Below are 21,037 nucleotides of genomic sequence, written 5' to 3' on the forward strand. Positions count from 1 at the left end.
CGCCGCAAGCATCGCCGCTACTGAGCCCGCCGCCAGCGGCCACGCCACATCCTGAGCCAGTGGCACCACCGCAGACATGGCTGCCATTCCCAGTGGTCATTCGTATGAGGCTGGTGGTCAGTTCCAAGGGCCTGGCCAGCTTGCATGTTGCACCACCGTCAGTGGAGTGTCATATCCACTACCTCAGTCCTTGGCAGGATGAAGCACTCTGGGCACAAAGCCCCCTCCAGAACCAGTGGAGTATCACATCCACTACCTCTGTCCTTGGCAGGATGAAGCACTCTGGGCACAAAGCCCCTCCAGAACCAGTGGAGAAAGACATCCACTACCTCAGTCCTTGGCAAGATGAAGCACTCTGGGCACAAAGCCCCCTCCAGAAGCAGTGGAGTATCACATCCACTACCTCTGTCCTTGGCAGGATGAAGCACTCTGGGCACAAAGCCCCCTCCAGAACCAGTGGAGTATCACATCCACTACCTCAGTCCTTGGCAGGATGAAGCACTCTGGGAACAAAGCCCCTCCATAACCAGTGGAGAAAGACATCCACTACCTCAGTCCTTGGCAAGATGAAGCACTCTGGGCACAAAGCCCCCTCCAGAAGCAGTGGAGTATCACATCCACTACCTCTGTCCTTGGCAGGATGAAGCACTCTGGGCACAAAGCCCCCTCCAGAACCAGTGGAGTATCACATCCACTACCTCAGTCCTTGGCAGGATGAAGCACTCTGGGAACAAAGCCCCCTCCAGAACCAGTGGAGAAAGACATCCACTACTCTAGTCCTTGGCAGGATGAAGCAGTCTGGGCACAAAGCCCCCTCCAGAACCAGTGGAGTATCACATCCACTACCTCTATCCTTGGCAGATGAAGCACTCTGGACACAAACCCCCCTCCAGAACCAGTGGAGTAACACATCCACTACCTCAGTCCTTGGCAGGATGAAACACTCTGGGCACAAAGCCCCCTCCAGAAACCAGTGGAGAAAGACATCCACTACTTCAGTCCTTGGCAGGATGAAGCACTCTGGGCACAAAGCCCCCTCCAGAACCAGTGGAGTATCACATCCACTACCTCTGTCCTTGGCAGGATGAGGCACTCTGGGCACAACGCCCTCTCCAGAACCCGTCGAGAAAGGCATCCACTACCTCAGTCCTTGGCAGGATGAAGCACTCTGGGCACAAAGCCCCCTCCAGAACCAGTGGAGACTGTTATCCACTTGAGAGACTGTGGTTTTGCACTCCCGAGGATAAAGCAGTGGGCAACCCACCCACTGGAAAGACTTGAGAGACTGTGGCTTTGCACTCCCCAGGATAAAGCAGTGGGCAAACCACCTACTGGAAAGACTTGAGAGACTGTGGCTTTGCACTCCCCAGGATACATTAATGGGCATGGAGCCCTCTCATGGAGCTGGCGTCGTGCACTCATCCGGGTGAGGAGCCCCCCTTCCCTTCCTCCTGAGGTGCCTGTGTTTTTTTTCAATCTGATGCCCTTGCAGTGTTCTCTCAGTTTCGATCGGGTATCTTGTGTGGGCCTGGCCCATGCATTTTGGGCCCAGTGGTCCACAGACTATATTGGTGCAGTACCTGGACTTTAATTCTTGGTGTACATATTTGTTTATAGTGTATATACATTTTTGATTAATGGATTTTACATGATTACAATCGTTCAACTCATTTCCTTTTGTCCTTGCGTTTTTCCATAGGGGGTTGGGGAGTGTAAATGTAATGTTTCAGCATATATTGGTATGTGTGTTGTTGTGGGTGAGGATGGGGGTGTTGCGTGTTGTGTGTGTGTGTCACTCTCTTTTCCCTCCCCCCTCCAATGTGTCATAGGTGCAGTAGTCACCGTGGTCGTCGCCGCCGTTGGTTGTGCTCCTGGTAGAGGAGCAGGAAGACAATCGCAGGGAGTATTTGGAGTACAGGCTCCATGGCGTCCTGGTTTATTGTGGAAGGTGTTGAGGTGAGTGTTTCCCCTTCCAAGTCCTGTTTCCGCCGTGTTTTTGTTTGCGTTGAATCTGCCCCGGAAAAGGTGGCAGATTGGCCTGTCATAATAGTGTGGGTGGTACATTGTCTTCCGCCTGTCTGTTGGCGGTGACCGCCATGCTGTTTGTTTGTACTGCTGTGGCGGTCGGAGTGTTAAAGTGGCTGTCTATGTTGGCGGTTTCCACCACGGTCATAATAAAAAAAAAATTACCGCCGGCCTGTTGACGGTTTTACCACCGCTTTACCACCGACTGCCAGGGTTGTAATAAGGGCCATCATTTCTACATGTCTGTGTGGGCATGCATTGAAACACGCATTTTGGCTTTGCTAATGCCGGTTTGTACAGTCCATTTGTCACTCCGACCACAAATGTATTGGTGTGTGTCACCACCAAAAATCATATTACTGTTTGACTCTGGCAACTAACTTCACTCAGAAATTCAATGTAATAGAGTCTCTTAATACAAGCATACAATTCCAACATTCTATCAACAAATATAGCGGGTAAGGGTAAAAAAGGAGGCAGGAAAGCTTGCTAAGATTTCAGTATAAAATCAGGACGTAGCAGGTGTATAGGTCTGTTCGGGCCCATTCTAGAATACCATATACAGCTTTTTTGCATAAGGATAATGGAGCAAACACATTTTACAAATCCTGAGTATGTCAATCAGCGATCCTAGAATGAGTGAATTCAATTTGAAATTGAAGACTCCATTGAAAACAGTGAAGTCCAAGTTGCAGCCACTATTTTGATACTGTAAGAAGCGGTCTCAAGATAATATGATCAGAAAATACACAAATCAATATGAGAAAATGGTATCCTGAGAAGATCCTTGAGCAGAGTGACACCACTGAAGCCTCAAAACCTAAAGAGACCCTAGTCTGGAGTAGAAGGGGGAAGCACAACTGTGGATAGAGAGAGTAAGAGAATGAAATGAATCAGAGGAAGATAGACAGTTATACAGAGATTAAGATAGAGGAGAGATAAGACATACGAGAAAGTATAATGATGAAATCATAAGAAAGAGCATAATGATGCTGTATGGGAAGTGAATAGAGAGAGCAAGAGAAGCGAAATGGGGAAATGAAAGAGCCCGAAGGACCGAGAAGGAAAATAGGCAGTTCACAAAGTGGAAATGTAAAGAGAAAGAAAAGGAGAGAGAGTAAAAAAAATGAAAAGCGCATCGAAGAAATGTATGATAACATTAAACATGAGAAAATAAAGTGAAATAGTGAACCTAAAGAGAATGAAAAGTGATGGTAAAAAGGAAAAGTAGATAATCAGAAAAAAGGGAGTGAGAAAGAAAAAATTAAGAAATTTAAAAAAGAGGGAAGGAGTTCACAAGAGATTGAGAGAGAGAAAAGTAAAGCGTGTGGCTTAAAAAGAAGGAAAGTGGGAATACACATATTTTGTGCAAGGAAAAGAGTGATAGCAGAGACAAAAAAAATGAAAGGAACTTAAAGAGGGAGGAATAGTTCCCACACAATGAGAGTGAACCTTGGACTTGCATTACTCTGACAAACTGGAGTGAGAGCCCGTGAAAACTACTAAAAACATCTTACCTTAATTTGTCAGAAAAACATGCCAAAGCTAAGGGCAAAAACATGATCCAAACATCCATGCTTCCTTAGCTAGAGAATACATCCTAACTCAGGGGACAATGCAGGCTCACCACTCGCAATCTCAAAGCAGTGGTTCTGGTGCAGATGAGATTTGGCTGCTACCATTGATGTCACACAACTTTGATCTATACGTGACCATGTTGAAATTATATTGTGTGGATTGATAACAAGCTAACTGTAAAGCGGTGCACTTAAAAGTCTACATTGAGGTGCATTCAGTATAGAGTAGGTTTTAAATGTGTGTTATGTTATCATGTTGACTGAAAAATAAACATTGATTTTGATTTCATGTTTTCTTATGATGTTAAAGAATAGTTATAATTGAAACAATAAAGAATTTTATCATTGATGTGCATTAAATGTTGTAGGGTAATGTTGAAAAATGTAGTTCCCCATCAGATTTACTGATATATATTAACAAGTTACTTTTGCAATTTACTATAATATGAAGTCAGGCAAAATATATTAATGAGGATTTTATAAATCTAACGTTTACATGTGTTTGCTGAACATGAATAAAGTGTATCATCTTAACTCCATTTTAGTTTAGACGTGTTAAGGTTTGCTAGGCCTCGGATTCACAGAATGTGGGAAAGTTATTTTCTTTTCTGCTAATGTGTCATTTCCTTCCAAATGGAGTTCACATGAAATGTTAGTTTGGAGAAAGATGTGCTATTGTTTTAGTATTAGAGAGCCTGGGAAATTAACATTGAAGTTGGTATATGGAGAAGCAAAGAATGTGAACATTAGCTCTATTCAGTATTTTGGAAAGTTGTACAGGACACCAAGGAGAGATACCTTCCCAGGATGGCCTTGGAAACTTCTAGCCATGTTATAGATGCCTGGCAGATGATGTGAAGGGATTGGACAATTATTATGGTGTTACTGATAGACAAATCATCATTCACTTTGGAGTTTATTGTTTTCAGTACGCTGTAGTAGCAGAGACCCCTTGGACTTTGATTTAGTTTCTGAGATGCTGACTCTTCCCTTTTTACTTACTTTTTGCCAACCTTGGTTAGCTTCAGTTTGGCCCAGATGTCATTTTCCAACTTCTTTGTGCCCTTTATTTCCTTTTTACTTTTTGTCCTCATGTCTTGTAGCCCAGCACATGTCAATTAGCGACTCACTCTCTTTGAAGGATCCCTCATTTTTTAGTTAGCTATTGAGATGATTTCAGTATGCACTTGAGGAACCAAGAAAGATTTGACCCCCACCCGGGGTCTCCATCCCAGCGGTGGAGGGACACCCTTTATGTCCTCAGGGTCAATTTAGCAGAGAGTTCACAAATCAGACGGAGTCACCAACTGGAGGAATAAAGAGAAGTTTATTACATGGATTATAGCTCGAGCTAATACAAAGTCCCAGGACAGTCAAGTGACTATCCTACGGAGGCTGCCCCTTCACTCTGGGGCACCCAACCTTATATGCACATAAAACTGCTTAGTCAGAGGACAACTCCACCCCTATAGTATTCAAGGTCCTCTGCGGTCTTCAGAATATTTCAGGGATACACGTGTGGTGGGAGAAGGTACAGATGCAGCTGGCAGGAGGTGGCAACGACCTATACAAACTTGTTCTGGCAGTTACTGATTAAGCACGACAATTCTCTGAACTGTAATTGGAAAAAGTAATATGGCAGCGATAAGCAGATTGCAGCCCAAGGCTGCGAGCACAAGGTCAATCATCAAAGTTCAGGAGGTTTGTCGAGCACATGGCAACATAATAAAGATAAACAGATGCCTAGCAGCTATGGTGTATGATTAACTTTATGTACATTTTCTCACACTAATGCTTAGAGAGAATGAACAACGCTTATTTACTGAGCACCAAGTGATCTTACTGGTGTTTTGCATAGCAGTTATTGAGTGTTTAGTTTATTTAAATCTTAGATAGTGTTTTTTCCAGAGGTTCTGACACTCAATGGTGTTACTGTGCCTCTATGGCTTGTTTTTGAGAATTGTTAACATTAACATGAGTATTAATTTGTAGTAAAACCCTTTAACTGTATTTCCGATTTGGGTTTTTATTTTGTGGCTGTAATTGTTGATAAATTGTGATGTTGCTGACTCTTACCCCCTCCTAGGGTGAAAAGATTTGTCGACCTTGTTTAGAGCATACCTGAAATACTCCTTCAAATCTGTTAGCAGACGTCTGGTTTCTCCCACCGGGGTGGTGAGGGGGAAGATCGTAATTTCTAGACAGGAATAGGGAGATAGTAGTAGGGACTTAGGGAGTCCCACTATGACATTGTCCAGACCAAGCTAAATTCTGACCCATGGTTTGTCCAGAGGATTAAAGGAATTCTAGCATCATTCCTTTGCAGTGGATTTGTGTGTATTCATAGGGTTTGCACTTTGAGTTGCCTTGGTTTAAGATTGTGGTGAAGTATGATGTTTGTGAAGTGTTTTGTGGAGTTTTCGAAGTTGTGTGAATGTCGTGCTTTTTGCTACGAAGCTGTGTGGATTCCCAGGTCCATCATGGCTACGGATCCTGGGATAACACAAGTGTAGAAGACACTAGCTTAATTGATTGCTGTCTGCTGTGCGTGAGGTGCTGGTTGTTGGATATCAACAGCAGTATTCCTTGTGTGAGTGTGAGAGGTTGGTATTAGTGAATCTCAACTGCACAGAGTAAAACCATGTCAATCTGAGTGGGATCCACTGGTTGAGTCTCATTTGCAGTATAATTGTGAAAGCAGAGACGGAAAGTGTAGCTCTGTTCTGCTTTTGAAGTAGTTGAGTATACAATCCTTTAATGATTCAGACAAGGTTGTTGTTGTTTTTGCTCACATTATTTTGCATTAAGTTTGTGTAAAAAAGCAATTTTGAGAGAAATTGCAAAGGAGGGTGAGCTGTTGCAAGGAGAGAGATTGATGAACACATTTTGTCATGCTGGTATAGGTTGGTTGGTGTGAAGCTACGCTGGTATTGGTAGACCATGTTATAGAGAGTTATACTGCTATTGGTTATGAACATCGATAAGAGGATTCAGGGAACAGAATTACTTCCTTGTTGCAAACACACAGTCAATTGTGAATTATTGAAATATTGACTAGAAAATTAAGGGCCAGATGTAGCAAAGGATTTGCGCCTCGCAAACGGCGAAAATCGCCGTTTGCGAGGCGCAAATGCCTCTTTGCTATGCAGAAATGCATTTTGCGAGTCGGAACCGACTCGCAAAATGCATTTCCGACTCGCAAATAGGAAGGGGTGTTCCCTTCCTATTTGCGAGTCTGAGTGGTATGCAATACCTTTTGCGACCGCGTACGCGGTCGTAAATCGTATCGCAGTTACCATCCACTTCAAGTGGATGGTAACCCACTCGCAAATTGGAAGGGGTCCCGATGGGACCCCTTCCACTTTGTGAATGGACCCACAAATATTTTTTCAGGGCAGGGAGTGGTCCCAGGGACCACTCCCTGCCCTGAAAAAAAACCGAAACTAAAGGTTTCGGTTTTTTTTTTAAGTGCAGCTCGTTTTCCTTTAAGGAAAACGGGCTACACTTAAAAAAAAAAAACTGCTTTATTTAAAGCAGTCACGAACACGGAGGTCTGCTGACTACAGCAGGCCTCCATGTTTGGGAGTGCCTATACTCGCTATGGGGCCGCAATTTGCGACCCACCTCATGAATATTCATGAGGTGGGTCATTGCGACCCCATAGCGAGTTGCAGTCGGTGTCTGAGACACGGTACTGCATACCAATTTGCGAGGTGCAAATTGCGAGTCGCATGGACTCGCACTTTGCACCTCGTAAATTTTTACGTTGCTACATCTGGCCCCAAGTTCTTTAATGCATTGAAAAGTTTGATAAAACGCAATGCATTTATCCTGGTTAGATAGAGACTAGAGATTCCAACCCAAGGTACTACACGTCATTATGTATTGTCCAACATAGGTCTTCGTACATGTGTGATGCTTGAGCAATGACATAAGATTACTGAGAAAGAAGGTGTATTAGCATTTCCATACTATGGAACATTCAATTTAAGAATTATTGAGAACTTGAGGCAAAACTGCCTCTGAAACCTGCACAATTTAAAGCGCTTAATACTTGGGAACACAGAGCTCATCAGAAACAGAAAAAGAAGTATGAGGGAGGGTTACAAAAGTGATAAGAACTGTTGCGGAAGCCAGATGGGATAATCAACAAAAAGCTTGGAGAGCAGACATAATAGAGGGTGCTAGATTGTACCCTACTTTTACAAGAGAAGGCGAAAACACTAAATCAAAGGAAAAGAAAAAGACTGAAAGGTAGAATAGACAACAGAGACAGCAAAAAGGCTGAAACCTATGAGGGTAATTTGGACGATAAATTTATAAATCAGTTATTTTTAAATTGTCTGCCTTCATACAGCCCTATCAAGATTGGAGAGTCAAGTGAGATACAGAGGAATGTGACTTTTGAAATACTTACTGCACCCATTAAACAGAGTCTACATTTAAATCTGACAGGACAGATTATAAATCCAAATCAGTCAGGGCAAAGCCTAGGGATCGTAATTTCACAGAGTCCAATGAATTTCACTAGTCCTGATGCATCAACAGTTCTGGTGACAATAGGTCCATTTGTTTCTTTATATGGTCAATGTATAACAGGAAATAATACACGCGCATTAAATGTTCCAAATGTTCTGAACTTTCCAAATGTTTTGACTGTTTCTTTACCGACAAATGCCCAAAACATTGTTAGTGCAAGTGTTTTAGTATTAGAAAGATTTCTTTTGCTTTTGAGACTATTGACCTCTACACGCATTTCAGACCCAACTTCGCCAACAAGCCAAACAGGATTCACACCTGATGTGTGGTTTCCTCAGAGATCCTCACCTTCTTGCGTGTCCAAATCAGAGGCTATCCCGATTATTGGTTGTAGTATCTGAAATAGTAGGTTACCCTTTAACACTTCAGAAGAAGAAATGTATACTGCTAATTCAAAAGCTTCAGAAGGAGAAATATTAGTTGATGCCCAGTGAGCCTACAAGGTCTTAATGCCCAGGAGTTAAGTGACTGGTTAAATAGTTTGAATGCTATAAATGCAGAAGGAAGTTCAAGTCACAGTAGAAAATCAATTCAAACCCCAGAGAGAGAGAGGACTTTAGATGTGAGCAGAAAAAAATTAGAATTAAATCAGATGACATTGGGAAATGTAGACAGTTCAACTAGACACTTACAGCTATGACAAACTAATGTTCGTATGCAAAGATATTACAAAACATGCACAACAAATTTATGAGAGATTAGCTGAATAGCCCAGAAGTATGAAGTTGATTTGAATAAATCAAAACCTTGAAAGAAGAATTATCGTCTGGAATCCAGTGAGAAAAACTTCATTAATATGAGACCTCCAGGAATGAAATTACAGATTAGAGAATTCATTTGGTATATACGAAAATGGTGTGCATTATACAAGTGGGAAGGATGATGGGGAAAGAAAAAGGATCAGACGAATGTGAGAACAGATCTGCCTCCTGCTGGAGCAGGTCAGAGTGAGGGAGACATGAAGATGCTTCCCATAAGAGAAGTTCCTGGTGGAGGATATCTTCTTGTACCTTGGATTAGAAGTAACATCCTGTTATCCACAAATGATTTTAGAAATTTAGAGAGAAAGCTGCAGAATGGTATAGTCAGACTAAAAGCTTTGTTAAACTTTCCAAATCTTTGTGAGAGGATTTGAACACATTTTTTGACATTGTAGTTCAGAGTGACTTCTGGAGTGAATGCAAAATTGCTGTTGATTGGCCAGATGGGGAGCCTCCAAGAAATCAATTGACTAATGTACCATCTAAAGGGGTGATGAAAAAGAAGATGATTGCATTTTTGAAAGAAAAGGTATCTCCCTAAGATATTAGTTGGCTTAAGGATTGACAGAATGACTCAGGAGTTAATACATTCCTATTAAGAGAGATTGTTGCAGGGTTTCAAACATTTCACTGGTACTGACACCATAGATGTGAAACTTATGGTTCATTTTGTGTTCAGATTTGTACAGGGACTGAAGCCAGAAATGAATACCATGATTCAGCAGCATTTAATTCGTTGACAGAACAAACTGATTGATGAGATCCTGCTGTAAGCAAAGTATTGCAACAACGAATTGGATTTAAAGCAGAAAAAGTTAAAGGAGACATGAATGGTGATACAGTTGAAGAGTACACAGAGAAATCAGAATCCTTAGTTTTCAGGCAATACTGACAGAATGCAGGGAGTGCAGCAACAGGAAGCTCTAGTGATGTAAGGAGATACTGGTTTCCAGCCAGAAGGGTAGAGGATAAGGTATTCCTTTTAATCCAAATACAGGTGTAGATGAAATGACTTTAACTCGTTCTGTGCAGCTGAGGTAATAGTTACGTCCCGCGGCACAGTGCTCCTGGGGGGCAGAAACCACTGGAACACCAGGGATTTTTTTTATTTGTTTATTTCTGTGGGGGGTGCCCCCTTGGGCAAGGGTTGCCCCCCCAAGGGGTGCATATAACTGGGATAGTGTGTGTGTATTGTATGGGGGCGGCCCCTTGGGCAAGGGTCACTCCCCTAGGGGGGAAATATTATTTATGGCCATTTCTGCTCCCCATGGTGACAGATCAGCATATTATTTTTAGGCTGATCTTCCCCCAAGAGGGGCAGAAACCACTGTAATTCCAGGGCTTTTTTTTCTTTATTTCTGTCGGGGGTGCCCTCTTGGGTAAAGGTCGTCCTCCCAAGGGGGGCATAGAACTATTGGCCATTTCTGCCCACCGTGGGGGCAGATCAGCCTATTTCTTTTCGGCCCATCTGCCACCTAGGGGGGCAGAAGCCACTAGACACCAGGGATAGTGTGTGCATGTGTGTTTATTGTATGGGGGGGAGGCCCCTTGGGCAAGGGTCACTCCCCTTAGGGGGGCATATTATTTATGGCCATTTCTGCCCCCCTTGGGGCAGATCGGCCTATTGTTTTTAGGCTGATCCGCCCTAAGGGGGGCAGAAACCACTAGAATGCCAGGGGTTTCTTTTCTTTGTTTATTTCAGTGGGGGGCGCCCCCATGGGCAAGGGCTGATCCCCTAAGGGGGGCATAGAACTGTTGCCCATTTCTGCCTCCCTTGGGGGCAAATCAGCCTATTTTTTTAGGCCCATTGCCCCTTAGGGGGGCAGAGGCCACTTAGGCACCAGGGATAGTGCGTGTGTGTGTTTTTTGTTTGGGGGGTGGCCCCTTGGGCAAGGGTTGCTCCCCTTGGGGGCACAGTACTAAAGGTATTTTCTGCCCCCTTAGTGCAGATAGGCCTATTTTTTTGTATTTTTTAGTAGGCTCATCTGCCCCTAAGGGGGGGCAGAATCCACTTAGGCACCAATTTCGAAATGCTTGATGGTGGGGTGTTTGTCAACTGGTGAAGTATTTACATTTGTGATTATAAAAGTTTCTTTCTCCTTTTTGTTCTAGTTCAAAGCTTTTGCTTCCTTTGCTGTGGCTCCTTATGGTTTTGGCAGTGGTTGACCTGCGGTTTGCATAGTTGCACTTTTTAGGTAAGTAAAAACAATTTACTCCAAAGGAGTACTGTTGCCATGCATGAAGGACATGTTTGTAGGAGGTGGTGTACTAAATGCAGGATTGTGTGTGAAATTGTCCTTAGATTTGTGCACAATTATATTTCTGTTGTCTTATTTATAATTTGTTTTTCTTTTTTTCATTTTAGTGGGATATCATTGGTGATTGCTGTGTCTGTGCAGTGTAGTTGCTGGTGAGTAGGTTTTTCCAGCAAGTGAGCGGTGGAGTTTTTCAGTACATAACTCTTTCTGATAAAGCCACACTTTTCCAACTTATCTTACACAGTGCTGGTTGTTGGTGATGCATTTGTCCAGTTACTTTTTGTAGGAAGGATCATGGCTAGCCGCAGGATGACCGCTCAGCAGGTTGTTAGTATGTTTTTTGAGTCATTGTCTGATCATGATGATGAGACTGACTCTGCATCCGAGGAAGAGGAGGAAGTGAGAGATCCTGGCAGTGAAGTTTCTGTCGGAGAGGAATCTTCTGATGAGTAAGCCACTCTCAGTACAGATGAAGGGCCTGTTTTAGAGGAGGACACTGATGTGACAATAGTGCAGCAACCTGGGGCTGAAAGGTTTCCTGTTGGAAGACCTGAACTCTGGATTGTCCCAAACATGGAGCAGCCAGAGTTGCCTGCCTTTTTCTGGTCTTCCGGGGTGCAGAGTCAATACAGAAAACTTTTTGCCTATCAATTTCTTTGAGTTGTCTTTGGACGATGTGTTTTTGGAAGAGACTGTTGAGCAGACTAATTTGTATGCGGAGCAGTATTTGAGGGACAACGTTGCCAGACTTAGGCCACACTCTAGAGCTACCCAGTGGATTCCCACAAATTTGGAAGACATGAAAAGATTTTTGGGTTTGACTTTTTTGATGGGGTTGATAAGAAAGCCGTCATTGGCTTCTCATTGGTCTACTAGTCCCTTGATGGCAACGGCTATATTTCCTGCAACCATGAGTCGTAATCGGTATTTGCTTCTTCTTAGGCTGCTGCATTTTGTTGGCAAGCTTTAGCCTTGCCACCAGATCACCCTGATTCTGACCGTCTTTTTAAGATTAGGCCTGTACTTGATCATTTTTTAGATCGGTTTTCAGAGGTATATGTTCCAAGCAAAGAAATAGTTGTGGACCAGTCATTGGTCCTCTTCAAGGGTCGTTTGGATTTTAGGCAGTACGGTCCTAGCAAGAGGGCACAGTATGGAATTTAATTGTATATGCTGTCTGAAAGTAGTACAGGATATGTGCAAAATTTCTGGGTCTACACTGGTAGTGATTCCAGTATTGACCCCCCCCCCCGGTTGTCCACCCACTTTTGGAGTTAGTGAGAAAATTGTGTGCCAACTTGGTAGACGAATGTTTAACAAAGGTCACCATTTGTATGTAGATAACTTCTACACTGAAGTGCAGTTACTCAAGGAATTGTTTAGAGTGGACACTGTTGCTTGTGGCACAATTCGTTGTAACCGGAAAGGCTATCCAAGGGAGCTTGTCTGTAAAAAACATGAGAGGGGACAGTGGAGTGCCTTGTGGAATGATGAGCTGCTAGATCTGAAATTTACAGACAGGAGGGATGTCTACATGCTAAGTACCATCCATGATGAAAGAACTTCCCCTGTGACTGTTTGGGGCCAGGTTGTCGAATTGCGAAAACCTGTGTGCATTTTAGATTATAATAAGCACATGGGAGGTGTAGACAGAGATTATCAGAGGTTGGAACCTTACACTGCTGCTCGTAAGTCTTACGTTTGGTATAAGAAGTTAGCAATTCACCTGTTCCACTTGGCAACTTTTAATGCTTTTATTGTGTTCAAGGATAGGTCTCCAGAGTCAAAGATAACATTTGTGAAATATCAGGAGTCAGTGATAGAGAACCTTATTGCGGTGGAACAGGCAAGAGTTCCTAAAGAAGCAGTAATGGAGGATGTGGCTAGATTGAAAGATTGTCACTTTGCTGAGCACATTTCTCCCACACCCAAAAAGACTTTCCAGCTAAGAAATCTAGAGTCTGTGCTCGAAGCGGTATCCAGAGGGAGACTCGAATGTACTCCCCAGATTGTCCTTCAAAGCCCGGGCTGTGTGTGGGTGGCTGTTTAAGGAATTACTACACCCAGAAGAATTACTGGGAACTACAGTGAGCGTAAACTGTCTGTTTTATATTTTTATGTGTTCAGTTTCATGGTTTTCATTTCTGTCATGTATTTAGTTAGAGCTTTTGTGTTTATAGTTTTATACTTATTTTTAATTAGTTAGTGGTTCCTTTATTTTAGAAAAAAAAGTGATGCCATTGTGTGTGGAGTGGCGCTTGGCTGGCGGTGTAAATATTGACTTGCTGTTGGCTACTGCAACACACTGCCAGACAAACGCCAGTTCACACACTCCCATCAGTTGGTGTGATTGCTGTATCAGGCATGTGGGCCTATGTAAGTGATGGGCCTTCGAGTGGCGCTGTCTGTTGATGCGAGTGTTGTAATGTGCTAGGCCCGTGGCTGGCGGTGTGAATGGTCTTGTGTATGTCATGTATGAGAGGTGTGTGAATTGACTTTAAAGCGGTTGGTGCCTTGTCGTGGCTTTACAGCTCACGAGCTGTGAGTCATTGGTTCAGTTTTTTGGCCTTTCAGTTATTAACAGTGCATTTCATTTTTGTGAAATCTCTTTTTAATAAAATTGGATCTACTGAACCATCATGCACCCTTGTGCCAAATCCAACCAGTATGTGTGGTAAAAATGACAAAACCTGCTCCGCTGTAATCAGACGTCGCAGCACACTGATGACACGCTAGGTGTCTCGGGTGGGACCTCGATGATGAAGCATACCACCAACTTGGTTGGTGGGTGAGGGGTCTTTTTTAACATAACCTAAGTGTGTTTCTTTTCACCATTTTAGTGTTTGTAACATCACATAAGTACGTGGACACATCAAAATGATCTATTGCAAAACTACTAGTGTTTGGGGGGCACCTATGTTTTTGATCCCGGGTGTGGCCTTCATCTAGGGAAACCTACCAAACCCAGACATGTTTTAAAACTAGACACCCCAAGAAGTCCAGGGAGGTGTGGCTTGCCTGGAACCCCCAACATTTTGTAGGATCACCTCTCTGGCACAAATTTCCTACCACCCAGCATTCCCCTCTGTCTCCCAAGTAAGATGATACCTCACTTGCGTGGGTCCCCAATGCAGAGTCAGCCTAAAAGATGTATAAAAGAAAAATATGTGCTTATAAACTTGCTGTGCTATCCCCTCAATCTCTATAGGTTTTTGGCATTTTTCTTTTGCAGGAACATGGGCCACACCCGCACAAGTGATGTACCATTTTTATCGGGAGACGCTGGGTGGAAGAAAATCTGTGGCTCCTCTCAGATTCCAGAACTTTCTGTTACCGAAATGTGAGAACAAAAGTGTTTTTTTAGCTAACTTTTTAGGTTTGTAAAGGATTCTGGGTAACAGAACCTGGTGAGAGCCCCACAAGTCACCCCATTTTGGATTCCCCTAGGTGTAAAGGTTTAAAAAATACACAGGTTTGGTAGGTTTCCCTAGGTGTCGGCTGAGCTAGAGGCCAAAATCCACAGCTAGGCACTTTGCAATAAACAGCTCTGTTTTCTTTGGGAAAATATAATGTGTCTACGTTGTGTTTTGGGGCATTTCCGGTCGTGGGCACTAGGCCTACCCACACACGTGAGGTGCCATTTGGATCTAGAGACTTGGGGGAACACAGAATAGCAGAACAAGGGTTATTGCCCCTTGGCTTTCTCTACAATTTTTCCTTCCAAATGTGAGACAGTGTGTAAAAAACTTGACTATTTTAGAAATGCCCTGTAATTCACATGCTAGTATGGGCACCCCTGATTTCAGAGATGTGCAAATAACCACTGTTTCTCAACACCTTATCTTGTACTCATTTCGGAAATACAAAGGTTTTTTTATATTTATTTTTCACTCTTTATATTTCAGCAAATGAATTGCTGTATTCCCGGTATAGAATGAAAACCCATTGCATGGTGCAGCTCCTTTATTGGCTCTGGGTACCTTTGGTTCTTGATGAACCTACCAACCCATATATATCCCTGCAACCAGAAGAGTCTAGCAGATGTAATGAGAATTTGGATCCAAAAATCTGACATCACAGGAAAAAGTTACAGAGTAAAACCTGGAGGAAAATGGCTGTTTGTTTCACCTCAATTTCAATATTATTTTTATTTCAGCTGTTATTTTCTGTAGGAAAACCTTGTAGGATCTACACAATGAACCTTTGCTGAATCAGAATTTTGTCTATTTTTCAGAAATGTTTAGCTTTCCGGGATCCAGCATTGGTTTCACACCCATTTCTATCACTAACTGGAAGGAGGCTGAAAGCAGACCACTTACCTGAAAGTGGACATACAGGGGGTCATTCTGACCCTGGCGGTCCATGACCGCCATGGCGGAGGGCAGCGGAAGCACCGCCAACAGGCTGGCGGTGCTTCCTGGGCGATTTTGACCGCGGCGGTAAAGCCGCGGTCAGAAAAGGGGAGCCGGCGGTTTCCCGCCGGTTTCCCGCTGGCCCAGGGAATCCACCATGGCGGCGCTGCTTGCAGCACCGCCATGGGGATTCCGACCCCCTTCCCGCCAGCCTGTTTCTGGCGGTGTCCACCGCCAGAACCAGGATGGCGGGAACGGGTGCTGTGGGGCCCCTGGGGGCCCCTGCACTGCCCATTCCACTGGCATGGGCAGTGCAGGGCCCCCCTAACAGGGCCCCACAAAGATTTTCACTGTCTGAAAAATCGCGACGGGTGCCACTGCACCCGTCGCACCCCTGCAACTCCCACGGCTCCATTCGGAGCCGGCTTCATTGTTGAAGGGGCTTTCCCGCTGGGCCGGCCGGCGGTCTTCTGGCGGTCGCCCGCCGGCCCAGCGGGAAAGCCGGAATGGCCGCCGCGGTCTTTTGACCGCGGAGTGGTCTTTCGGCAGGAACCGCTTGGCGGGCGCGACCGCCGACCGCCGCGGTAAGAAGGACCGCCACAGTTTCCCAGACTACATTGCAATACGTAAGAAAAAAGTATTTTACCTAGGACATCACATTGAGAGATGTGCAAAAAAGGTGTCACAAGAAAGAATCTCATCAACTCTAAAAATGAATCCCCCAATGACTCAGGAAGAAGTCATGATGTTTTTGGGAAATGTTGGCTACTGTCACCAGTGAATTCCGAACTTTTCCCTTTTAACCAAGCCTTTACAGAGGCTGACACACAAGGATGTGTCTGACCTGGGACTACTGGATGAAAACTGCATACGTGCCTTCACAGAGCTAAGAGAAAATCTCTCTAGTGGCCCTGCTCTGAGAATGCCTGATTACAACAAATGTTTTACTTTGTCCTGCTGTGAGAGAGAGGGAGCGTTCTCATAGTTTTAACTTTGTTACATGTAAATGTGTACAGACCTGTTACATATCTTTTAGCCACACTTGAGCCAGTGGCTTCTGGATTGCCTGGCTGTCTTAAAGCAGTCACTGCACCCAGTGTCAGCATTGAGCAGTGCGGAAAGCATTGCCAGGGGTCATCCTTTGAATGCTTATTTACCCCATTCCATGGATATTTCGTTAATCCATACTGAGACTCAGCACTTGACAAGTGACAGGCTTACCCGGTACGAGCAGACATTTTGGCTGCTCCCCACGTCACACTAAGGAGATGTCTTACTTTAAACCCAGCCACATTATTGCCCTTGCCAGTTGATGATAAAAATGTTGATGATGTTGATGAAATTGAGCATGACGGTCTAGATGTCACTTAACGATGCACCAAGCCAAGACCTGATATTCAAGATACCCCACTTCCTTAATCTGATCTTGTGATGTTTGTTGATGGCTCCTGTTTGAGAGAGCAAGAAGGAAACTTAAGAGCTGCCTATGCAGGTTGTACTGTCTGTGGCGTGGTTGAAGCCTCCAGGCTTCAAGGGGTCTTTTCTGACCAAGTAGTTAGCTACTCCTACAAGAGCATGCTGTATCTCTGAACAGCTGAAGGTGACCATGTTCATCTATAGTCAGTATGGGGTTGGTGTTGTTCATGATTTTGGACAGTTATGGTCCCAGATAGGTTTAATGACTTTTTCTGGATCCCCCATCCATAATGGATAAAAGGTTTACAATCTGTTGAAAGCTTTACAGTTGTCTGCCCAAATTGTGGTTGTTTAGTGTTCAGCGCACTGCAGGGGTAGTGACTATGCCACTCTTGGCAGTAACTATACTGATTAAGTGACTAGATATTGTGCCCTAAATTGTGTTACCTTTAGTGGGAATTATGTCAATGAGGGTACTGATGAGACAAATTAAGATCTCCAGTTAACTGCTACTGATACGTGGAAGGAAGTCAAAAGGTTGCCGGTGGAAGTTTCCGATGAAGAACAGCACAGTTGAATTTAAGCAGGTTGTGTCAAAAGAAATAAGGATGATGTTTGTGTTTCAAGCGATGGAACAGTTGTGATACCTGATAGTTTGTTACCACCTATGGTGAAGCATTACCACTGTCCAGCTCATGTTGGTTATGATGCCATGGTGAGAGTTTTCTGGCAGGCATGGTTTAACCCCAGATTCAGATTGATGGCAGAAGCTCTTTGTCACAGGTGTGTCACTTGTCACCAGATGAATGCAGGCAAATGAACTGCAGTTACACCCAGTCACATAGGAAGATCTGAAGGACCTTTCAACACAATGCATCTCAATTGTATTTAGCTACCCATATACAATAGAGAGAGATACATCTTAGGTGTTGTATGTGTTTTCTCTTTTTAGTTTGAAGCTTATCTGACTAAGTAGAAATGAGAATATCACAGTGGCATAGCTGTGGCTCAAGGAGTTGATCCCTTGTTTTGGCTTTCTGACTTCTCTAGAGTCCAACCGAGGAACCCACTTCAATAGTGAGTTTCTGAAGTTACTATGTGCAGCATTGCAAATTGAGCAAAGACTACATTACAGTTATAGATCAGAAGCTTCCCGATTGGTGAACAAAAACATTTTTTAACTTTGAAATCCAGACAGGCAAACGTTTGTGCTTGCACCTCATTGAAATGGCCCAATTCACTGTCGCTTGTGATTAATTTGCGCAGTATTCCTGACAAGAAAACACGGTTCTTGCTTCACAAAATAATCATGGATAGCGCCATGAGATTGCCAGCAGTGCTAGCAAATGCGCTTGTGAACATTATAAATAACATGGCACTGGATTCTTGCAAAGGAATGTCTGATGTGCTTTCTTCTGTGTACCCATCCGGTTGGAGAAGCTACAGTCCAAATGCTGCGGGAGTTGTGCCATGACCTGTCACATGACTGGGTCATGGTAAAGAAGCATGTATGGAAGTCCTGCTTGGAACCTCAGGGGAAGGGACCTTACCAGATAATACTGGTAACAATGACAGCTGTAAAGTGTGCTGGTCTCCCCAAATGGGTTCATGTGACACATACTTGCAAGGTTCTGGGTCATCTTGATGAAACAGCACATGTCCCTGTAGGGCTGGTTACAGTAAGGCAAAGAGAACAGGAAAGTCAAGCTGTTGGGGATGAGCAAGTGACTCAAACAGCACAATTGCAGTCTGAGGGGCATCTGAGTGAGTCAACAGTAGCAGTTGGCCCAGACAGGTCAAGATAATTAAGGTTGATCATGCAAAACGCAGATGCCGACAAAGGACCTAGTGCTGTAGCAAGAAGAGTTGTGCCAGGTGGTCAGTGTCCAAGTGAAAAGATTGTGCATATAGTGCAAATGCCACAAACACTTCCAGAAGAAACTGAAGAGTATGGTCAAAATGACAGTGATACAGAAGGACCAATAGTCTGGAGATCAAAATGAAGGAGTGTACCTTGCCAGAAGTACAGAGCATCTGAATAGCCATGTTTTGCAGCAAATGAATTTGGAAACTTTTACTTTAGCAATTAGTATCCAGTTGAACATCTTTGAGTTTACTCTTGTAGGTGCACTGAACTTTGAACGTACATTGCCGCTTGATAGACTGAGACATGATATCCTGGATGTCATTGTTAATGATTTTAAACTGCACATTTACAAGGGACTATTGAACATTAGTAGAAACAGTTGATAATCTTTGTAGGGAAAAAAAAGATTACCAAAGTCTGAGTATGCAACATTCATTGTAGGGTTGTCATTTAGAATAACACAGAGTAGGGTTAAGGAAGACTAATGCAGATTTTTGCAATTTGCATTTGAACTTTGTTGAAAGACAATTGCTTGCCATTTGCTTTGCTCACAACGAAAAGACTGAAGGAGATAGTTGCTGTTTTGCATTTTACTTTTTTTTTTACATTCCATTTTTGATTACCAGTCTGGAATTAGAGAACTCATGGAGCCTTCTAGAAGGAGAAGCAGTAAACATAGGTACACCTATGTAGGTGAGGTAGTTGCAATAGTCATTCTGATGATTGCATTATTCATCAGGATGAGCTTACCTATGTCTTCTAGAAAAGGAAACAATAAATCCACAAATGCCTAGAGTTCAACTATTCCTACTGATATTAGAATAAATATACTAGATGAAAAGAATTCCATGTTGACAGTTCAAGAGGAGATCTCTCCTCATATGTTTATTACAAATTGCTCTATGAGTACATCGATTCTATGGACACAAAGAACTGTTAAGTTTGTACACAGTTGCATAAATCAGTTATAGTTAGGGAATTACCTATCAGTCTTCGCTTGACCTGTGGTATATCATGTAGTTTGTTGATGAGCCTTTTGTATGAACAAGAACATTTCCAGTATTATTACTCAAATTATGACCTTGTCTTTTCAGAAGTCCCCGTCATGAGCCCCTGAATAAGGTTTCCAAAGGAAAAAGTATAGATACAGTGGGAAGATTCCTTGATCCTACCTTGACATTTGGTACTGGTTATGCCCATAGAAACAATTTGACATACATTCTTACTCAAGCAGAAAAATAATTTTGAGAACAAGTTGAAGATAGAAGAAGAAAAATTAAAACCAAGGTAGGAGTGGTTGTACATAGTTGGGGAAAGGAAGAAGAAGCCCATTCAGACATAGAGAGTAAAGCTACCTTGACACATGGTTGGCAACATGTAGGGAAGCTGTTTGTTTATGGACCCATGTCGAAAACTGACATGAAATTTGTAGGGATAAGTGAGTGTAGACATGTTTAAATTTCAGAACAGGTGGACATTTCTGTTACATGGACAAGACCCCACAATTCCAGGAGTCTATTTCATTAGTAGAAAACATGCTTATTTTAGGTTGCTGAAAGGATGGTATCGTAAATGTTATTTAGGAAAAGTTTTTTCAAAGATTTATTATGTGGAACATGTTAATGATCCCGTGTGGGATGAGAAGTCAAATACTGGAATCAAGAGAGGTGCCAGTGCTTCAAAGATTGGAGGAGAGATCTTTGGTGCAATCATGCAATCTGCAATTGTGATCCTAAATGATCTAAAGATAAGGAAGCTGTCAACTATTGTAGCTAAGTTGTCTAAGGATACAGCACCTGCCTTCTTGTTAATCAATACTGAAATGGTTGCCATAAGGTCAATGGTTTTGCAAACAAATCTTGCTTTAGACATCCTTCTTGTGAATGAGGGCAGAGTTTGCAAAATGCTGAAAGTTCAACAATGTTGCACTTTTATTCCAGATAACAGCAAGGAGCTCAAAAAGTACATTGACAGACCTGCCAACTTGAAATACATTTTGTTGTGTGAGAAGGGCCCTTTAGGGGGGTATGGGCTTTCTGCTGACGTCTGTCTGCCCCAGTGCCTTTCCCCTTCAACTCCGGATGCAGCTGATGTCCTGGGGTGGTTTCACACCTCTTAAGGGACTTTGCTGTTCACAGCCTCCAAAGAGGAGCTGGAAATCCACACTGTTGGATGGTTTCCAGCTCCTCTTGCCTGTCAACAGGTGGTTTTGGCTCCTCACCAGGTGGCCGTGTGATGAGAG

This window comes from Pleurodeles waltl, chromosome 6, assembly GCF_031143425.1.
Source record: "Pleurodeles waltl isolate 20211129_DDA chromosome 6, aPleWal1.hap1.20221129, whole genome shotgun sequence".
NCBI lineage: Eukaryota > Metazoa > Chordata > Amphibia > Caudata > Salamandridae > Pleurodeles > Pleurodeles waltl.